The sequence below is a fragment of the Pantherophis guttatus genome, chromosome 2, assembly GCF_059756535.1.
Source record: "Pantherophis guttatus breed Tessera chromosome 2, ASM5975653v1, whole genome shotgun sequence".
Classification (NCBI taxonomy): domain Eukaryota; kingdom Metazoa; phylum Chordata; class Lepidosauria; order Squamata; family Colubridae; genus Pantherophis; species Pantherophis guttatus.
Window position 1 is genome coordinate 255,546,147 of NC_142064.1, and position 13,937 is coordinate 255,560,083.

Here is a 13,937-nt window from a genome sequence, read left to right on the forward strand (position 1 = left end):
ACCGACTGCAGTGATTCACTTAACAACTATGGCATGAATAGTCGTAAAATGGAGCAAAACTCACTTAACAAATGCTTTACTTAGCGACAGAAATGTAAGGCTCAATTGTGGTCGTACATTGAACGATGCAATAAACTAACAAACCAATAATTGCTAGGCTGCAACAACAGAGGAACAGCATCAAGATCACAGGAAGTGATAATGCCAATCTGTACTGAACTGGTGAGGCCACACTTGAAATACTGCATCCGGTTCTGGTTGCCACAATACAAAAACAAATCAAAACAAAACACCGGGACCCTGGAAAGAGTGCAGAGAAGAGCAACAAAGATAATAAGAGGGTTGGAGGTTAAATCGTATGATGAACAGATAACAGAAACCGAATACAGAATGACAGAGTTGGAAGGGACCTTGTAGGTCATCTAGTCCAACCCCCTGCTCAAGCAGGAGACTCTGCCTACACCATTTCTGACAAGTGGCTGTCCAGTCTCTTCTTGAAAACTTCCAGTGATGAAGCTCCCACAACTTCCAAAGGCAAAGCTGGTCCATTGGTTGATTGTTCACACTGTCAGAAAATTTCTCCTGATTTCCAGGTTGAATCTCTCCTTGGTTAGTTTCCATCTATTATTCCTTGTCTGGCCTTCAAATGCTTTGGAAAATAGCTTGACCTCCTCCTCTCTGTGGCAGCCCCTCAAATATTGGAAGACTGCTATCATGTCACCTCTAGTCCTTCTCTTCACTAGACTAGCCATGCCCAGTTCTTGTAACCGTTCTTCATATGTTTTAGCCTCCAGCCTCCTAATCATCTTGTACTCAAAGAGACGTGTGATATGGCTTCTCCTCAACCTCCTTGAAGAGCTGAGGCCAATCTCTCTCCCTCAAGTGAACCATAGGCAGCTTTGCACCCTCAAAGTCTCTCGCAATTCCTGTGGTTCATCATCTACCTTCTTTGAAGGTCCAGGACAGGCTGGTTGAATGGAGACTCTGTCAAACCTGCTAGGAGGAACTGGCTATGTTTAGCCTAATGAAGAGAAGTCTTAAAGGTGACATGATAGCTACCTTCCAATTCTTGAAGGGTTGTCATAGGGAAGGAGAAGGGTCGATTTATTCTCCAAAACATCTGAGGGCAGGACAAGAAGCTTGTCATTGGAAATTTTCAAGAAAAGATTGGACAACCATTTGTCTGGGTTAGAATAAGGACTCCTGCCTTTGGCTGAGGATTGAACTAGATCCAAGGTCCTTTCCATGCATACACACACACACACACACTATATATATACACACACACACACATACATACATACTAGAGGTGGGTTCCACTTACCTTTACTACCAGTTCGCAGCGGGAGCGCATGCACTTCTGTGCATGCGCATATCACCCATGATGATGTCGTAGTGGGTGGGCAGAGCCTCCTGCCAGTTTTACTACCGGTTCTATAGAACTGGACTGAACCAGGAGCAACCTACCATTGATACATACACATATGCGTGTGTATATATATATATATGTTACTGCAAAAGACCCCTCACATAAGCCTGATGATGGCAGATGAGATTCTGTCGAAACGTCGCTTCTACCCTTTTAGGGATATGTTCACAATTACACGGGAAGAAACCCGAAATATTAACTGTACACACATATATACCCTGCCTGGTGAGAGACTTATATAGATATAGATATACATGAGATGTGGGTGTGGCTTACTGATGATGGCTAACAAGCCAGAAATAGATCTATATAAGTCTCTCACCAGGCAGCAAGGGCCTGCTGGCTGCCAGAAAGAAAAAAGCCCAGAACACCGAGTGGATGTGACTCCACTGAGCTGGGGCTGCAGAAAAACCTTGGTTACGTAGGAAAAACCTGGCTAAAAGAAAAAAACACACACACACACACGTGTGTGTGTGTGTATGTGTATAAATATATATGTGTGTATGTGTGTGCGCGCATATACATACATATATGTGTGTGTATGCATACATATACATACATACGTGTGTGAATGTGTGTAAAACTACAAGTTCATGTCAGCATCTCTGACTTCATTTGGACACCAGCTGCACCATTCCCTGACATAAAAGCAGTGGCATCTTTAGGTTTTAGCAATTATATTTGAAATTAAATCCATTGCAATGATTTGGCAATTCCTATCATATACAGTTTGTGGCCATAAGATGGAGCAGAATGGACCATCAGAAAGGTGGCCAAGGAAACAAACAAGATTTTTTTTAAAAAAATACTGAAAATCTTGGACTTTTTGTTTAAAGAAGAAAAGACTGAATTGATAATTTATGGGTTTGGGGATTAAAAAAAAGAGGGAGGGGGAAAGAATAAGATTGCAACTGCTCAGTAACCTTTCTAGTTTCTATCTTTTTCTTATATTTCCTTTCATTCAGAAATTAAACAAATTCTGTATTAAAGGAATTCCCTATTCAGAAATTCTAATAAAAGTGAAATAAAAAAGAAAGGCTACATATTTGCTGTCACTTTTTATTTAGGGAAATAATTTTGTCCCCCCTCCTCCTCCATTCTCCACCAAAGCTTCACAATGTGTAGGAGTTCGGAAAGGGTGCTCAGGAAGGAAATTATGGTATAACATTAAAAAGTTTCCTGCCAGCCCACATTCAAGTGGCTTCTCTATTCTGCCAGTTGGGGGGGGCACCCAAAGCCTGCCCTTTTCCCCCTTGCCCAAAATGTTTTCTGAGTTCCTCAGGGGGTTCCCCCAAGATTTTTGGTTCATGGGCTACATCTGGATTGAAATTTGCAAAACGATTTCATTATGAGTACATAGGATAGGGTTATAAATGCAGGTAACTTTCCACTCAGAAAGCATGTTTGAAAATGCATCTTGTTTCAATGGGAAAGAAACAACACAGGGAGAATTGAGCCTTGAGTCTTCGGAGAAAGGCGGCATACAAGTTGAACAAATAAATAAATAAATTAGAGATGATCTTCCAGTTCTGACATGGCTTTTGGGCCGTTTGCACTCCAGATGTGTTTGCTGGCAAGTTTGTTTATTCATTCATTTATTACAGATTGTCCTTGACTTATAACCTGTCTTTCAGTGACTGTTTGAAGTCACAACGGCACTGAAAAAATGATTTATGACTGTTTTTCACACTTACAACTGTTGTAGCATCCGTGTGGTCACAGGGGTAAAATTCAGATTCTTGGCAACTGATTCATACTTATGTCTGCTGCTGTCTCCCAAGGTCATGTGATCCCCTAGTGCAGGGGTGTTAAATTCAAGACCGGCCCCAGCCCACGGGGTGCTTACATCTGGCCCACAGGGCTGCCCTGGAAACAGCGAAGGAACAGCCCATGGTGCCTCTGCCAGAGAAAATAGAGCTCGGGTAGGCTGCACACTCCCCCTTGAGTTCCATTTTCGCTGGCAGAGGCTGAAAATGGGGCCTGGGGGGGCTGCACGTGGCCCACCCGAGCTCCATTTTCGCTGGCAGAGGGCTGCAGGAGGCCGTTGCAGCCAAAAACAGAGTTTGGGAGCCTGTTTTCACTGGCAGAGTGCTCGGGCCACCACAGGCGCTCCCTGACATGAGTAATGTCAAGTTGGCCACACCCACTCTGACGCCCCCACCCCCCAAGGTCAAACACAACCCTGATGCAGCCCTCAATAAAATTGAGTTTGACACCCCTGGTCTAGTGGGAAGCCTCCCCCCAGAAGAATGACATATTTTGGGGACTGTTAAAAGAGGCAGAATATTATATTTCTTCAAAGGAGAAATGGAAAAATATGCTCTTACAGGCAGTAAAGCAGCCCCAATTTCCTTCATAGTAAAACAGCCTCCAGCAGATGCCTCAAATCGGACAAGGCTAGACGAGAGGATACAATTTTCATCTATCAAATAACATTTCAGTTTTGCAATTCTAAGCTTAGGAAATGCTTCATTTTTTTTACTTGACATGAGAACAAGTTCATACCTTTTAGCCCAAGGCGTCATTAAACTTCACCAGTGTGGATAATTTGCACCATACACTATGTTTATGAATCCAGGTGAGGGTGTTAATTCAAACATAGTTAAATGCATCATTGGTTAAATATTGTTCATTTACAATCACTAAGTAATCAAGTTGGAGAACATGAGCTAAATTATTCAGTGCAAGGCCCGGGGCCTCTGTTTTTATACTTTTATCTTAAACTGGAAAAAGAGGAAAATCGGTGTTCCAAGAGAAAGTTTCTCTTGGAAACTTTCTGATATGTGGGTTTAGCTCCCAGAATTCCCTAGCAACTAATTATATTATATTATATTATGTTGTGTTGTGTTGTGTTGTGTTACATTATTACTTTATTAAAAGCTCATAATGTGCTACTTTTATTATAGAGCTATTGTAATTATGAGAGAAGAATTACATAAGAATTATGTAAGTCTGAATACACTTTCCTCCTCCCTCCCCTTATCTTCACAAGAATTAGGAAGAGTATTGTTTGACACAGTTTCTCGGGACACAGTTCTGGATTGGACTCTGACTTCTTTTATCTGACTTGATTGTGGCTCTTCCTCCTGTTCCTCAAGGCTATTCCTAACAAACAGGAAGCAGCAGGTGAAGCTAAGCAGAATCACATCAGATACCTGTACAATTAGCACAGGGCCCCCCCAAGACTGTGTGTTCTCCCCACTTCTCTTCTCTCTCTATACCAATGACTGCATCTCTAACTACCACCTGCCTTCCATTGAGGACCTGTATACTGCACGAGTCAAAAAAAGGGCTGTGAAAATATTTTCAGACTCCTCACATACTGGACATAAACAGTTTCAACTCCTACCCTCAAAATGACGCTATAGAGCACTGCACACCAGAACAACTAGACACAAGAACAGTTTTTTCCCGAACGCCATCACTCTGCTAAACAAATAATTCCCTCAACACTGTCAAACTATTTACTAAATCTGCACTACTATTAATCTTCTCATCGTCCCTATCACCCATCTCCTCCCACTAATGACTGTATGACTGTAACTTCGTTGCTTGTATCCTTACGATTTATATTGACTGTTTCCTAATATGATTTGATTGCTTATTTGTACCCTATGACTATCATTAAATGTTGTACCTTATGATTTTTGATGAATGTATCTTTTCTTTTATGTACACTGAGAGCATAGGCAGCAAGACAAATTCCTTGTGCGTCCAATCACATTTGGCTACTAAAAAATTCTATTCTATTCTATTCTATTCTATTCTATTCTATTCTATTCTATTCTATTCTATTCTATTCTGGCCATTATACATATAGCATTGGTGGCTACGATAAAGCCCATAAAGTATACAATATAGAACAGAAGAAGAAAAGCTAGAAATTCAAATTAAAATGAACATGAAGTAGAGCAAAACTTCATTTTATCCCTTTGAACAAAGATTATTAAAGTGTTTTGCTTTCCACATTCAGTAATGACCAGCTCTGGGGACTTATCCTGCCTATATAACTTGGATAGCCATTTGCTTGCTACTTATTACTTGATTGATTACTTGCCAGCAAATCATTGTCAGATCTTGGCAACTGCATAGATTTTCTCCACTAGCAGCTGCTAAATATATACATCTGAGCCTTGAAAAGCTATAAATGGCTAATTTCTGCATATTAATTTCCTCATTTTCCCTCCAGCAATCAGAATCGTGCAAGACATAGTATTTGATGTGACATCCTAAAAAAAAAACACAAAAAACTGAACAAGCCTTGATGGCTTTGAACTTTGTGTTGGAGAAGACTCCTGAGAATACCATGGACAGCCCAGGAAACTGATGGATCATCAAACAAATCAACCCAGTGTTCTCCCTCAAGACACAAATTATCCTACTTCAGACATATTATGCGAAGACCAGCTCTCTGGAGAAGGCACTGGGGAAGGCTGGGGATGATGGAATAACAGAGAAGAAAAGGACAACCACAGCAAGATGGACGGCCTCAGCTACAGTGGCAATGGGGCAGGGGTGGGTTCTAATTTTTTTTACTACCGGTTCTGTGGGCATGGCTTATTTTGTGGGCGTGGCTTGATGGTCATGTGACAATTCTTTAGGATTTAGCAGAGGTACTAGTCTACCAGGCTTTTAACTGCTTGCAGAGCTGTACCGGTCTACCCATTTATTTTTGCAGGCACTGGTCTGCTCATGTATTTTTGCAGGCACTGATCTACCCATTTATTTTTGCAGGCACCGGTCTACTCATTTGTTTTTGGAGGCACTGGTCTACCACCAAACTGCCTTTTACCACTGATCAGCTGTAGGGAGGCCCTTTGAAGCCCTGTGGCAAGAGTTTAAACAGTTTTTTTCCTTATAGCCCATCAGGAGGCAGCAATAGATTGGGGGTGGGGCCAAATAAAAGGTAAGAATAACGCCGGGGGTGGGGTGGGAGGGCGGGAGGGCAGAACCGGTTCGGTGATGTCATATTGTCACCACTACCGGCTCGGCAGAATCAGGCCGAACTGGGAGGAACCCACCACTGCAATGGGGGCACCATTGGAAGCATTGACTTTGGATAAAGTGTAATTCTATTTATTTGAACAATTTTTCATGACACTCAGTCCTAAATGGTCCTATAAAAATACACATTACCAGATGTGGTAATAAAGTTTATGTCAGGCCTGGAAGCCAACTTTTGCATTGGCCCTTCAGGCCTGCCACAATTACTACTGTGGGAAACTGGGAGGGGGGATTGTATCGAGCAGGGGAGCTATATAGTCACAATAACATTCTTTTCTCTGAGAGTCAAGGACATCTTGCCCTGCACCTGGAGAGGTGTGACTGGGAGGCATCTTCAGTTGGAACGGTGCTTTGATTGGGCCATGTGATGGACATGTGGGTGCTGGGCAGGGTCTTGGACTTTTGTATGGGTGGGGGAAACCTGGAAACTTTCAGATTTGGGTTTTCCCAGATGTGCCAATATGACATCTCTAATAAAATGGAACTTTGAGGAACTTCTAGCCTTGGAGTCTTCTTTTGTTGGGGGTATTACTTGGAACCCTGACAATCTAACGCTCTAGTCAAATCCAACATAGCCACTAAGGAGCTCTATTGATTTTTTAAATCTCTAAGAAACAGAAAATAGAAAATAATAGAAAATAGAAAATAGAACAGAACAGAACAGAACAGAATAGAATAGAATAACAGAGTTGGGAGGGACCTTGGAGGTCTTCTAGTCCAACCCCCTGCTTAGGCCGGAAATCAGTGGTGGGTTGCTACCGGTTCGTCCCAGATCAGGGCAAACCAGTAGTGGCGACGGTGGGAGACTCCGCCCTCCTGCCCAGACACTTCTGCATATACGCAGTGTCGCGCAAGCGCACACGAACGAACCAGTAGCAAACTAAATTGAAACCCACTATGGCTGGAAACCCTATATCCGTGATGGTGAACCAACAGCACACGTGCCAGAGGTGGCACACAGCACCCTCTCTAGGACCGTGATGGCGAACCTATGGTATGCATGCCATAGGTGGCACACGTAGCCATATCAGTGGGCACACCAGTTCAGCTCTGGTGTGCATGCGCACGCCAACCAGCTGATTTTCGGGCCTTCTGGGCACACCAGAAGTAGAGAAACAGGCTGTTTCCTGCCTCCGGAGGGCCTGGGGATGGGTGGGAAAGGCTGTTTTCACCCTCCCCAGATGCATAGAGAGGAGCTGGAGCCAGGTGAGAAAGAAAAACGGGCCTACCGGGCCATCGCATGCCAGGAGCGGGGGGAGGGGAGGGGGGAGTTGCACATGCATGCGCAGGAAGGGGCGCATAGAATTATGGGTGTGGGCACACACACGTGAATCTCCCCCACCCCCCTCCTGGCACGCGATGGCAGAAAGGTTAGCCATCACTGTGCTAGGACATAGAGGGAAATATCATCATCAGTCAAGAGGATTCATAAGTTTGTTTGAAATGCTAGACTGAGGTCAAATGAAGTACAATAGGATTGCAAAGAGCAAGGGCAGCAGTAGGGAAGGCACATCGGCCAATTGCCACAAGATGGCACTTGTGTAGCTAATAGGACATCATATGCTTTTGCCCTGCCAGATTTTATAGGATAGGGAAGCAATGCAGTTTGTGTCAGTTCTTCAAAGTTCTTCAAAGTAGATCAGACTAGGAAACCTATGTCCTGTAGGTCAGTAATGTTTATGTCTATGTCTATGTCTATGTCTATGTCTATGTCTATGTCTATGTTTATATATTTTTGGGACGCGGTGGCTCCATAGCTAAGATGCTGAGCCGGTCGATCGAAAGGTCAGCAGTTCAGCAGTTCGAATCCCTAGTGCTGCGCAATGAGGTGAGCTCCTGTTACTTGTCCCAGCTTCTGCCAACCTAGCAGTTCGAAAGCAGGTAAAAAATGCGAGTAGAAAAATAGGGACCACCTTTGGTAGGAACGTAACAGCGTTCCGTGAACCTTTGGTGTTTAGTCATGCCGGCTACATGACTACAGAGACGTCTTTGGACAGCGCTGGCTCTTCGGCTTTGAAATGGAGATGAGCACCGCCCCCTAGAGTCAGGAACGACTAGCACATATATGCGCTATACCTTTACTATTTGTATTTGTATTTGTATTTGTATTTGTATTTGTATTTGTATTTGTATTTGTATTTGTATTTGTATCCCGCCTTTATTCTTTTTTTTATAAATCACTTAAGGCGGCGAACATATCTAATACTCCTTCTTCCTACTATTTTCCCCACAAACACCACTCTGTGAGGTAAGTTAGATTGAAAGAGAAAGGAGTGGCTCAGAGTTACCCAGCTGGCTTTCGTAGCTAAAGTGGGATTAGAACTCACAGTTTCTATAGTGACAGAATCTTGCAAGTTTGAGTATGCTTCTCCCATCCCTTCCTTTTAGCAACAGCAACACCACATAGACTTATATACCGCTTCATAGTGCTTTACACCACTCTCTAAGTGGTTTACAGAGTCAGCATATTGTCCACAACAATCTGGGTCCTTATTTTACTGACCTTGGAAGGATGGAAGGCTGAGTCAACCTTGAGCTGGTCAGGATTGAACTCCAGGATGTGGGCAGAGTTAGCCTGCAATACAGCATTCTAACCACTGTGCCACTGGGGCTCCTTCATCAGAACTAGGAAGGGGCTTCTCTGAAATGCTTACTCACATTAAATTCTTACCCAGGATTCAGATCCCTGATTTCTGATCACTGCCTTGTTAGTGGCTCTTTCTTCCTGTCCTTCAAGGCCATTCCCGCTGTCCTCTTCAGCTTGAAGGAGAGATGTGGTAAGGCCTGTGTCAGTGGCAATTCATGCAGCTGTATTTTGAATCAGGGAAAATTTCTGAGTGATCTTCAAAGGCCTGCCCATTACACTAGTCCAAAAGAACATGGACAGGCTCCACTACTTTTAGAAAAAATGGAATGACTGTTAGTATTAAACTTATTTTGTGGCCGGATTTGCAAAAACTGCTACATTTAAGATCTAAAAATAAACAATCATCAGAACTTGAGAAGCCCCACTGGATCTGGTCTGAGGCCTGTCTAATCCAGCATTCTCCACCACACAGTAGCCAGTCAAGAGTTCTTGGGAAGCTCAGAGATGTAGTAAGGAGAGCTGCAGCTGTCCTTCGTTTTCACTTTCCAATAATTTAAGGTGTTAAAAGGAAGCTAGAGAGTCAGTATGAGAGGCAGATGCAGAAAAAGGAAGCAAGAAAAATATGCGGATGTCCGGTGTGTCTTACTAGCGCTGATGTCATACTAGTTGTTTGCCAACCAATGGAGTTCCCCACTATTCACAAGTCAGGATATTGCCCCCTGGCCTTGTCAAAATAAACATTCACACACTGAGTTCTACCTGTGGTAGAATAGAATAGAATAGAATAGAATAGAATAGAATAGAATAGAATAGAATAGAATAGAATAGAATAGAATAGAATAGAATAGAGTAGAGTAGGGTAGGGTAGGGTAGGGTAGGGTAGGGTAGGGTAGGGTAGGGTAGGGTAGAGTAGGTAGGGTAGGGTAGGGTAGGGTAGGGTAGGATAGGGTGGAATGGAATGGAATGGAATGGAATGGAATGGAATAGAATAGAATAGAATAGAATAGAATAGAATAGAATAGAATAGAATAGAATAGAATAGAATAGAATAGAATAGAGTAGGGTAGGGTAGGGTAGGGTAGGGTAGGGTAGGGTAGGGTAGGGTAGGGTAGGGTAGGGTAGGGTAGAATGGAATGAAATAGAATAGAATAGAATAGAATAGAGTAGAGTAGAGTAGGGTAGGGTAGGGTAGGGTAGGGTAGGGTAGGGTAGGGTAGGGTAGAATGGAATGGAATGGAATGGAATAGAATAGAATAGAATAGAATAGAATAGAATAGAATAGAATAGAATAGAATAGAATAGAATAGAATAGAATTGGAATGAATGGAATGGAATGGAATTCTTTATTGGACAAATGTGATTGGACACACAAGGAATTTGTCTCTGGTGCATAATATTGTTGCAGGTTTGAACTGAACAGGAATCTTTGTGAGTGGGTGAGCTCCTGAACATAAGCAGAGGGCTAAGAGAATACTGAGAAATGAAGTTGCAGAATGCTCCACTGAAAAACAAAAACAAAATGTTTATAATCTAGACATTTTTCATCTAGACAAGTGTTTTTTAAAGTGCGGTCTGAGAATTCCTGGATGTCCCACAAGACCCTCTTAGAGGTCCACAAAATCAAAATTATTTGCCAGGTATCGAAGATACTTGCAAAAAATTAAATCAATGCCATGCATTATTATCAATACAGGGTTTTCTTCCCAAAGTATTTTATATATGTTAATATCTAATGAGTTTAATATTGCTTCTTACACAATTCAATAAATATTCTAGAAATGCATCAAGTTTAATTTTTAATACGATAGCATGGATAAATATATTCCATACAAGCAAAAAGCTCTTTCGGGACCCATAATTTTTAAAAGTGGGAAGAAGTCTTAAAAAACTTTTAAGAAACACTGAGGAGTGTTATGGGCTTGGCAGTATTACCAGTCAGTAGTGATTACTGTTGAAATAAAAAAACTATATTTATTAGTTTTTATTACTATATTATAGAGACTCTAGAAAGAATGCAGAGAAGAGCAACAAAGATGATTAGGGGACTGGAGGCTAAAACATATGATGAACAGTTGCAGGAACTGAGTACGTCTAGTTTAATGAAAAGAAGGACTAGGGGAGACATGATAGCAGTCTTCCAATATCTCAGGGGCTGCCACAAAGAAGAGGGAATCAAGCTATACTCCAAAGCACCTGAGGGCAGGACAAGAAGCAAAGGGTGGAAACTAATCAAGGAGAGAAGCAACCTAGAACTAAGGAGAAATTTCCTGACAGTTAGAACAATTAATCAGTGGAATAACTTGCCTCCAGTTGTGAATGCTCCAATATTGGAAGTTTTAAAGAAGATGTTGGATAACCATTTGTTTGAAATGGTGTAGGATTTCCTGCCTAAGTAGGGGGTTGGACTAGAAGACCTCCAAGGTCCCTTCCATCTCTGTTATTCTATATTCTATATTATGAAATACATGAGGACAGAAATGCCTGACTTGACCAAACCAATCCTTAATCAGAGAGATTCAGGATGATGGCAGCTGACTCAAATCTATCATGCTAAAGGCGAAGTTCAAGCTGAGTTTTTATTGTGTGTGTTCTTTCAAAAGCTGTTTCATAATATTAGTAAAACCCTGAAGTATTCATAAAAGTGACTTTCCTTCTTCCCCAAAGCAATGTAAAGTAAGTTGCATCATTACTATGACTCTTAGTATCTTCTCATTTTAAAATCCATTTGCAACACGGATTCTCCAGAAGTGTTGAAACTGTAATATCTAGATTAGTGTTTCTCAAACTCGGCAACTTTAAGATGTGTGGACTTCAACTCCCAGAATTCCCCAGCCAGCCATGCTGAATTGAAGTCCACACATCTTAAAGGTTGTTAGTCTGAGAAACACTGATCTCAGAGTTTCCAGAAAGCAGATGCTCTCTAGGAAGTTGAGTTTTGAAAGGCACTTGGCGTTCGATGCTGAGCCGAGGTAGTGCAGTGGTTAGAGTGCAGTACAGCAGCCTACTTCTGCTGATCACCAGCCTCAGCAGTTTGGCAGATTGAATCTCACCAGGCTCAAGGTTGACTCAGCCTTCCATCCTTCCGAGATGGGTAAAATGAGGAGCCAGATTGTTGGGGGCAATATGCTGACTCTGTAAACCGCTTAGAGAGGTCTGTAAAAGTACTATGAAGTGGTATATAAGTCTAAGTGCTATTGCTAAGTGCTATTGCTATAGAGAGGGGTGGACAAATTTTGAAGGTAAGTTGTCCCGGAGGTGGAGACCATCACTGAAAGAGTTTAAGCAGAGGGATCCTGAAGATGACATTCTTTTCAGTTTGGGGTCAATCAAACCAGGATTTCCAGGCTGGGAGATTCAACCTGGCAAGGAGAGAGATATCCTGATCCTGAAATGATGTGTGGGAAAGGCCTTGGGAGACAGGATGAAGAGATGTTGACTGGGAAACAGTTAGATAAGAGATAGCATAGGCTGCAGCTGCATACTGGGTGGGTCAAAAGGCTGAAAAGGGCCCTTTCCTATTTTGGGGGGCTGTAAAGGAGATAGCCAACTCTGACCCTAGGTTCTTCCTCAGTTTACCTTTTCCAATAAGCAACCGAGCCAGAAGATCATTCAAAAGCAATTTATTATAGTACTCTGATAAAGTGGGATCTCCCTACGAAAAGGGGGAACCCCGAGACCTATCTTACATTCCCTTTTATAGTTAAAACATCAAAGAAAATGCAAGAGAAAAGGTCAGTTACATGTAGTCAAACATGTTACATATTTGCAATCCATCTATCCTCACATGTGCATTAAAATGAAATGAGATGACAGAAGGAGTATAAATTTCAGGATGTTAATAAGCAAAAAGTGGTCTGGAGTTCACGAGACAAACCAGATGCCAATTAGTGTCAACAAGCTCTCTCTCTTATCAGGAGATATTGTCCAGACAAGCTATCAATCAATTCATACATCAATAGCAGAGGTGGTGTTCAGCCAGTTCAGACCAGTTCAGGCAAACCGGTAACGGCAATTTTAACTGGTTCGTCGAAATGATAAATACCACCTCTGGCTGGCCCCGGCCCACCTGCCTGCCCCCGCCTGCTCATCGGAGCAGAGCAGCAGGCAATGGAGTGCCCATGCATGGCCAGCGCAAAGAACAGGGTGGCAACTGTGGCGACGGGACTGACTGAAGCTCTTTTTCAGCGTGTTGGAGAAGCGGAGGCCGGTAGTTTTTGGCACAAGAAGCCTGCAGCCAGCTGCCACTGCCGGCTCGGTTCCATCTGGCAAAGAGGCGACTGGGAGGCTTCTCGCACCGAAAAAAAGATGCGGCGGCTGCAGGCATCTTGCAACAAGGGATGTGTGTGAACAAATGCGCGTTGGCAGGGAGTCCAGTGGTGACGGCTTAGACCTGGCTTACCTTCCCTGGCAGCCAGCTGCAGGAGAAAGGTAAGGTTGCGGGACGTGGTCATGGGGGAGGAAGCGGAGAGATTGAATAAGGGCTGGGGCCTCTAAAGGAGAAGAAATGGGGTGATTCGTGGCGAAGGGAGAGCAGGTGGCATGCAGGAGGCCTTTGACAGATTCTGAGTTTAACCACCTCAGATCCTGGGTAGAAAACAGGTAGAAAGACTGCAATAGCTGTAAGTTCAAATTTTTTTCTTATCGAGTTCTGTGGGCGTGGCTTGGTGGGGTCATGTGACTGAGTGGGCATGGCCAACATGATGTCATTCACAGCAAGATACCACCTCACCAAGCCATGCCCACCAAGCCACACCCACAGAACCAGTAGTGGAAAAATTTGAATCCCACCACTTATCAATAGGATAAAAAATTCTCCTCCATTCCAGTCTGCAATGGCCCGATAAACTCTTATCACCATTTTCAAATGGATGTCTCTCTTTTTTCAAAGCGAGAAAAATAAGTCAAGTTAAAATACAA